A 9,983-nucleotide genomic window follows, 5' to 3' on the forward strand; every position below is an offset into this window, starting at 1 on the left:
AGCGCATTACTCGGGGGCGATTGTTGCCCCCCCTGAAGCAGATCAGCTTTGCGATAAGAGTCCTAAAAGAGCTGATACGTCGCTCGATCCGTATTTGCCATGCGGGGGCACCCCCGGCGGTCCTAGGTGCACGTTCAGAGTCCGGAAACTTGACTCGTGCAACACGGCACGCCGCGATGGCTCCGCAATACATGATCGCGTGCGTATCATCTAAATCTTTACTAGTCCGCAAATATGGCTCTAGTAAAGCGTTTAGGGCTCCCATTAGCGCTAGATTGTGTCTATTCATAGGCAAACGTGGTAATCGTGGCCTAGTATTGGGTGTGGAGCGATACTGCGTAATCGCCTCATCCAAAGTCCTCCTCAGTTGCTCATTGGCTGTACTACTCACACTCTGCGCGAACTCCTCCTCGTCGGCACTTATTAATTATTATTATTTATTATTATTATAACCTAACCCAGTTTTCTAGTGGCATTTCGTTTCTGAAAGGGTCGCAGTTCAGACCTAAACTAACCCACTATTTTAGCAGCATTTCGTTTATGTAAGGGTCGCAGTTCTAACCTAACCTAACCTAACGCACTTTTCTAGTAGCATTTCGTTATGTTATGCCATTTGGCATTAAGTCCGCCATTTGTACATTTTTGTATATACTTTGTGCAATAAAGTTTAAATAAATAAATAAATAAAAGTAGGTTAAACTGCTATCAGTTAAGTTAGGTTAGCACTGCGATGCGAGTAGCATAACGAAATGCTACTAGAAAAGTAGGTTAGGTTAGGTAGGTATGCGGTGCGGGGTACGGCGGGTTGAGCGGGAGGGGCTAGTAATTTTGGCATCAGTTTACTTTATTTGGTAATAGGTATAAATTTTTTGGTAATCATAGTGGTTTATTTAGGTGTGAATATCGTATTAATTTGGTCTTCAAGATTTGGTGATCATTAATGATTTTTGGTGATCATTCAATATATTTGGTATTTGAATACAATTTGAAGTGCAGTCGTAATTAAAACGGTGGTACTTTTGTATTTTTAGGCCTTATTTTTTTGGTGTTCAGTAATGTTTTTTGGTAAGCATGATTTTTTTATTTAGGGTACCAAAGTATTTTTTGGTGGTCATTATATTTGTAGCCTTTAGCGCGTTCACCGCTAAAATATTGTACATATTTAGCATGAAAAAAATGTCATGAAACGAAGTGCATATTATGTATTGTTGTGAGATATAAAGATCTTTAAACCTATGTATATTTAACTGTATTGACATGAAGTTGTGAAAAATGTCAATTGTAGGAACCTTGCTGTAGCTAACGCAACGTTAAACTTTATTCGGCTTGTTGGTTGGAAACCATACAAAGTTAACATATCGACAGTAGGTACCTAACTACATGTTTCAGTTGGAAACCATACAAAGTTAACATATCGACAGTAGGTACCTAACTACATGTTTTAGTTGGAAACCATACAAAGTTAACATATCGACAGTAGGTACCTAACTACATGTTTTAGTTGGAAACCATACAAAGTTAACATATCGACAGTAGGTACCTAACTACATGTTTCAGTTGGAAACCATACAAAGTTAACATATCGACAGTAGGTACCTAACTACATGTTTCAGTTGGAAACCATACAAGTTAACATATCGACAGTAGGTACCTAACTACATGTTTCAGTTGGAAACCATACAAAGTTAACATATCGACAGTAGGTACCTAACTACATGTTTTAGTTGGAAACCATACAAAGTTAACATATCGACAGTAGGTACCTAACTACATGTTTTAGTTGGAAACCATACAAAGTTAACATATCGACAGTAGGTACCTAACTACATGTTTTAGTTGGAAACCATACAAAGTTAACATATCGACAGTAGGTTCCTAACTACATGTTTTAGTTGGAAACCATACAAAGTTAACATATCGACAGTAGGTACCTAACTACATGTTTTAGTTGGAAACCATACAAAGTTAACATATCGACAGTAGGTACCTAACTACATGTTTCAGTTGAAAAACCATACAAAGTTAACATATCGACAGTAGGTACCTAACTACATGTTTTAGTTGGAAACCATACAAAGTTAACATATCGACAGTAGGTACCTAACTACATGTTTCAGTTGGAAACCATACAAAGTTAACATATCGACAGTAGGTACCTAACTACATGTTTTAGTTGGAAACCATACAAAGTTAACATATCGACAGTAGGTACCTAACTACATGTTTTAGTTGGAAACCATACAAAGTTAACATATCGACAGTAGGTACCTAACTACATGTTTTAGTTGGAAACCATACAAAGTTAACATATCGACAGTAGGTACCTAACTACATGTTTCAGTTGGAAACCATACAAAGTTAACATATCGACAGTAGGTACCTAACTACATGTTTTAGTTGGAAACCATACAAAGTTAACATATCGACAGTAGGTACCTAACTACATGTTTCAGTTGGAAACCATACAAAGTTAACATATCGACAGTAGGTACCTAACTACATGTTTCAGTTGGAAACCATACAAAGTTAACATATCGACAGTAGGTACCTAACTACATGTTTTAGTTGGAAACCATACAAAGTTAACATATCGACAGTAGGTACCTAACTACATGTTTTAGTTGGAAACCATACAAAGTTAACATATCGACAGTAGGTACCTAACTACATGTTTTAGTTGGTAACCATACAAAGTTAACATATCGACAGTAGGTACCTAACTACATGTTTTAGTTGGAAACCATACAAAGTTAACATATCGACAGTAGGTACCTAACTACATGTTTCAATCAGTCTACAACAACAATACACAGAAATCAGTCTACCTATCTACAACACAATCTACCTGTCCTGTTGTAACGGAGGTAAACACCCGATATTCGATAGTGATAGTCGATAATTTAAAGGTTAATAATCTATAAACATTTTCAAAGAAACAAACAAGTCACCATACTAAACGTTAAATCCCAAATTTACAGAACACTGAAAGAAATAGTTAGCCGAACTCATTTAGTAGATCAAAATATAACTGAACCAAAGTAATAAGAAATACATTTTGATTTAGTTGTTACAAACTGGCTTCTTGGTCGGTATAAGACAGTATATTACCCTGCCTACGAAGCCGATGGTCCCGGGTTCGAATCCCGGTAAGGGCATTTATTTGTATGATGATACAGATATTTGTTCCTGAGTCATGGTTGTTTTCTATGTATTTAAGTATTTATATATTATATATATCGTTGTCTGAGTACCCACAACACTAGCCTTCTTGAGCTTACCGTGGGGCTTAGTCGATTTGTGTAAAAAATGTCCTATAATATTTATATTAAATTTTTATATTATATTATATTAAATATTAGTATAGTGTTATTTGTGTAATTGTAAGTAATCAAACTATTTTGTTACATATCTAGCAGATGACACGAAGTGGCAGTGTTCAGTTTGTCTTCGATTTAGGCCACAGGGTATAAGATCGCCCAACGCTCATGATGATAAAAATATTATCGTGACTAGCAATCAGCATCAATAATAAATGTACAATCCAAATGCTGATATATGTAATCCCCTGTGTCCCGCGGTTTCCCGCGGCGCGCGCGCCGCCCGCGGCCGCCCTCGCGATCCTGTCTGCCGGCCGGCACAACTTTCTACCCTCCACCCCAACATTAACCCTTATCTTTACGTCATAAGGGAACTAAGCGTTGATACGCGCTATCTCATTGCGTCAATATTTAAAGATAATATTGTATTAACTTAAGGTAAAATACCTACGATACGATTGAAGTGAATATATAAATGTAATCTTCAGAGCATTTGTCTGTCCTTGTCTAAACCTTTATTATGCCGACCCGAAAAGCGCTTTCTTGTTATAATTTAAGCTAAAGAAACGTTTGAATAATTTTGAAAATATAATACTAAATACATAAAAACCTTTTCATACAACGGCTATGAAAAAAGTTACAAAAAAAAATACCGGGTATTATGATATTAAGTATCGTCAAAACTTTTTTCTCAGTAGAAACAATAGAGATTATACCATATTAAAATAGAAGTGGTGGCCTAACCTACATTTTTCATCGAGTATAGGTATTGGTCTGCCCTACGTAATCGGAATTAATTCTTTCGACATTTTATAATCACAGTCTGAAAATAATGATGACTCTCGTAAAACGTTTCATATCAATTCGTGATTAATATTTACTACTTACATAAAAAGTAGTCTCCGTAGACAACGTAGGCATTCTGCGCGAAATATCTCATGGAGCCGTTATTTGGCGCAAAGCGTGCATTCTAATTTCATGATATAGGCTAGATGTACCTACTCTAGCATGGCTTCTAACATGAACGTCCGTAATGTTCTATGGAACTTGCTAACTATGTAAACAAAAGTCACTAGTAAATTCGTCATTCTTTGGCAATTTCAATATGACGGTTTGTATACTTACATAGTTAACAAGTTCCATAGAATGTCTCTTCAGTCCCATTCGAACTTTTGTAAAGATAAAATGTGACACTTGCCAAAATTACATTTCTTTAATGCAAGAACGCACTCGTCAGGTCCGCGCAGCGAGCCTCCAAGCGTTATCACATCAACAGTTAATACGATTATGATAAAAACCTTACTGCGACTAAGTGATCATAGCTATAATGTGCAATCAAAGTCCTGCTATGTGTAATCCCATGAGTCCCGGGGTTTCCCGCGCCTCGCGCCTGCACGGTGAGCAGTGCTCGCGCGGCGCACAGCATCTCCCGCGATAGCATCCCTACTATCCTGTCTACCAGCCAGTACAACTCTCTTCCTTCTGCCCCACTATTAACCCTTATCTTTACGTCTTAAGGGAATTCTATCACTATCTCAGTTGTATCAATATTCAAAAATATAATCGTATTAACTTATCTTACCAGATGATATGGCGAATAATGATATACTTTAGACTGACACTTTTACTAACAGGCCTATTCGGATTTCGAGATAATCACAAGATTACGACGATTTAGAGATCAAATAGATCTACATTAGATATCGACTAGATGTAACTTGGATATCTAAGTCATAACTTGTCGAAATCGTTCAAGAGGACCTCCAGAATCGCAGAAACGTCAAATTTGACATATCTATCTTACAAATATCTTTAAATTATTCGTATCGTAACTTGTTGAAGTCTAGTAGATATCTAATTCATTTTCCGAATCGAGCCGTAAGAGACTTTTGATTCGGTATACATTACATATATTAGAGATGTCATTATGCCAATTAAATAGTCAGAATAAACTTAGCAAAACAATTATGTTCTTGATCAAAGGATAATGCTTACCAATAAATATTAGAAGCCTCTTCATGGAACAAATGTAAGTATTCGTAGCTTGTTATTATTAATTCGCAAAGTCAACCTTTCGAGAACCCAACGGATTAACTTTTAAGTTAATTTCATGAAACGTGGGTGGACTCTTTGATTCCCTCCGTTAATAATGTAATATAATAACATTAAGGCCATTCATCGTTTGTCACAATTGTCAGGAAGTTAAAAGATTGTTTCTTCTACTCCGTAAAAAAACAGATATTACGTTTGTTGTACCTGAGGATCTTAAGTCTTTTCCGTTACCATCTAGCCTATAAAAGATACCTAGTACCTAACGAAGTGAAAAAATATGGTATACTTACTTATTTTCTCCGCAGTATCTAAATAGTATGTGATTCTGAGTAGAAGCAATATAATATTTATGTACCTACCTTTGTGGTGGTGTAATTTTTTGTAAAAGTGGACTGCGTACCTACTCCAGTAAAACGTTGCATATCAATTGTGATTATTAGTTAATATTAAAAGTGTTTTGCCCTCCGGCACAAAGCTCGCCTGGCTAGCTACATCCCACAACGCCGCGGGGTATTCACTCCGTAGGTAGGTACTTTACAAGAGATATATTTGCGAGGCGATGTTCGACACAAGCATGTAGTCTAATTGCAATGTTAAGAGGGTAGGTAAGTGGACAATCGCTTCTCCATACAAACGTAGTCTTCAAGCGTCTTCATGTGAGGAACAACCTGGATATTGACATTATAAAAAATATTTTCACACAACAAATGGTATATTAACAATAGCTATGCCCCTTCATTTGATTTTTTTTTAGATTTATTTGAAATCAAACGAAGGGGCATAGCTGTAGTTAATAGGTACCTATTTAAACCTCGAATTGCGTAAAAATATTTTGTATAATGGCTCCTGAGAAAACACGGGGACAACAATTAATATCATAGAATGTTATAGAATTGAAAATAACTAGTAGTTCGCCCCGAACTGAGAACTCGCGATTTGCCAAAAAATATTAAGAGCGATTGACTTTGTTGCACCTACTTACTCGTATAGTTCGACATAAAATAGTAGAAAATAATTTTCAAGAAAAAAAAACAACTTCTATGGGGGCCGGTGAAAGATTATTGTACATAAAAAACCAACCACTTTTTTAGTAGGTAGTCACGAACCCACTTCTCAGACAGCAGTTCGGTTCGTTCGGATCATCAGCAGTTCCACTTCATCAAATGCGACAGTTTTTAATGAAAATGCTTGATTTTCTGATGAAAATACAAAAATCTCTATACGCATGCCTTTAAGATTTGAGGAGTTTCCTCGATTCCTCTTGGATCCCATCATCAGAACTCGAGCTTGACAAAAATGTGGCTTAAAGACTTAACTTGCTTAACAAACATAACGAAGAGGACAAATCGCCAAACGTGAACTATGCTTCGCTGAAGAGTTCCGTTCTGATCATCATCAGCAGTTCCACTTCATCAAATGTCACTTTTTTGAATGTATATGTTGTGTTTTGAATGTAATGTGTTTGTTGATAAAACACATAAATCACTATATGTATGCCTTTAAGAATGGCTGCTATTTAACTGATCACCAGATTTAGTAAAATTTAATACCAAAAAAATATATTTTAACACCCTAAAATAATGAATGATCACCAAAATTATAACACCATTTTAATGTGAAATGATTACCAATTTTATTACATTTTACTATCCTTTTAAAGGAAATGACACCAAACTAATCATTATTAACCCAAAAATTGTAAATGATCACCAAATTTCAAACCCCATTTTAATGTGAAATGATAACCAAATTTTTACATCTTGCTATCCTATTAAAGAAAATGACACAAAAATAATCATTGTAAACCCAAAAATAGTAAATGACCACCAAAATTAGAACTCCATTTTAATGTAAAATTATAACTAAATTTTTAAATCTTGCTATCCTATTAAAGGAAATTACTCCAAAATAATCATTGTAAACCCAAAAATAGTTTATGACTTCCAAAATTGTAACCACATTTTTATTAAAAATGTGTAAATATTTAATATAATACTATTCCATTAATTAATCCACTTCGTAACCTTTTTCCAGTAGCATTTTATTTCTGTAACAGTCGCAGTTCTAACCTAACCTAACCCACTTTTCTAGTAGCATTTCGTTTCTGTAAGGGTCGCAGTTCAAACCTAATCTAACCCACTTTTCTAGTAGCATTTCTTTTCTGCAAGGGTCGCAATTCAAACCTAACCTAACCCACTTTTCTAGTATCATTCCGTTTCTGTATGGGTCGCAGTTCAAACCTAACCTAACCCACTTTTCTAGTAGCATTTCTTTCTGTAAGGGTCGCAGTTCAAACCTAACCTAACCCACTTTTCTAGTAGCATTCCTTTTCTGTAAGGGTCGCAGTTCAAACCTAACCTAACCTAATTTTCTAGTAGCATTTATTTTCTGTATGGGTCGTAGTTCAAACCTAACCTAACCCACTTTTCCAGTAGCATTTCTTTTCTGTAAGGGTCACAGTTCAAACCTAACCTAACCGACTTTTCCAGTAGCATTACTTTTCTGTAAGGGTCGCAGTTCAAACCTAACCTAACCCATTTTTCTAGTAGCATTTGGTTTCTGTAAGGATCGCAGTTCAAACCTAACCTAACCCACTTTTCTAGTAGCTTTTCGTTTCTGTATGGGTCGCAGTTCAAACCTAACCTAACCCACTTTTCTAGTAGCATTTCGTTTCTGTATGGGTCGCAGTTGAAACCTAACCTAACCCACTTTTCTAGTAGCATTTCGGTTCAGTGAGGATCGCAGTTCTAACCTAACCTAACCCACTTTTATAGTAGCATTTCGTTTCTGTAAAGGTCGCAGTTCAAACCTAACCTAACCTACTTTTATAGTACCATTTCGTTTCTGTAAGCGTCGCAGTGCTAACCTAACCTAACCCACTTAACTGATAGCAGTTTAACTTACTTTTCTAGTAGCAGGTAGTAGTAGGTAGGTATGCGGTGCGGGGTACGGGGGGTTGAGCGGGAGGGGCTAGTAATTTTGGCATCAGTTTACTTTATTTGGTAATATGTATACCTTTTTTGGTAATCATAAGTATAAGTATAAGTATTTATTTGCAAAGAATAAGTAGGTACAATAGTGTCTTAGGTGGTAAGTGACAATTGGTTTATTTAGGTGAAAATATCGCATTAATTTGGTCTTCAAGATTTGGTGATCATTAATGATTTTTGGTGGTCATTCAATATATTTGGTATTTGAATACAATTTGAAGGGCAGTCGTAAATAAAACGGTGTTACTTTTGTATTTTTAGGCCTTATTTTTTTGGTGTTCATTAATTATTTTTGGTAAGCATGTTTTTTTTATTTAGGGTACCAAAGTATTTTTTGGTGGTCATTATATTTGAAGCCTTTAAGAATTGAGGAATTCCCTCGATTCCTCATAGATCCCATCATCAGAACTGGGTTTTGACGAAAACGGGAGCAATCTGTATGATACATACAATCAAAAAAATAATTTTCAAAATCGGTCCAGTAATGACGGAGATATGGAGATAAAAACATAAAAAAATCACAATCGAATCTCCTCCTTTTGAGATTTGGAAGTCGGTTAATAAATGAGGGCGCCACTTTCTACGTAGCTGTCACACTTAAGACGTAAAATGCTTACACATGGCAACAATTTATAGTCTGTCAAGCCATTTCCGTCAGTAGAAAAAGCGGCTAAAAAATGTAGGCGCGAATGGTTATCGTCCCATAGAAAATTTGAATATCTCGCCTTTTTCTACTGACAAACTTGTTTAACCGACTATAGTATGGAAATTTTATTTGATTTCTACTATTTTATGTCCCACTATAGGCGGCAATGGATCAAAAATCGCGTGGATATATTACAAGGTCTGTGGAGCCCTTAACTGATACTGTATCTGTGGTAAGCCGAAATATTTCCTGTCAAATGTCAAATACCTATATTATGTTTAATTTTATCTTGCTAATTATTTCAAAATGGTAAATTTAAAAACGATATTATAAAAGTGCAAGCTGAGCGCTTTCATTTGATATCAAACTCGACCATACTTTCTTGCAAAAAGATGTCCAGAATAACAAGACCCCTCACAAATAGCTTTTTAGCCTTCTAAGCGCTTATAGCTCAATAACCCCTTGATCGAGCCTGCTGATAATTTAATGACTAAAATATAATGCCCTCAACTACACGGTTACCCAATTTCATTTAAATTAGAACAAATTTACTTAAGTTCTTGAGTATCAAACTATCCTCTGATAGTTCAGCTTAAAAACATCGTGTCCCAAGTCGAATGTAAGAACTTCGTTCGCTTCGCTCGCTCGTTCGATAAGTAAAGATACATTATATATATATATATATACTTAAGAATAGGTCCTACATATATAAGTATATACAATATACCCTACAAAGAACATGTCCCGTACTTGTCCATCCATCAAAGTTGAATAAGGAAACTTAAAAAAAATGTTATAGATTTTCTGTCGAGCGTCAATCAACATATTCTTACTTTAGTTATCATCTTTTTCGTCAATACACATCACATTTCTCGATTACGTATAAGTAATATGTATATACTTACTGCATTGTTTAAAAAAAACGCATCCAAATCGGTTTTGAAGTTTTCGAGTTTATCAAACGCATACAAAAATAAA

The sequence above is a fragment of the Cydia splendana genome, chromosome 15 (genome assembly GCF_910591565.1).
Source record: "Cydia splendana chromosome 15, ilCydSple1.2, whole genome shotgun sequence".
Taxonomy (NCBI): domain Eukaryota; kingdom Metazoa; phylum Arthropoda; class Insecta; order Lepidoptera; family Tortricidae; genus Cydia; species Cydia splendana.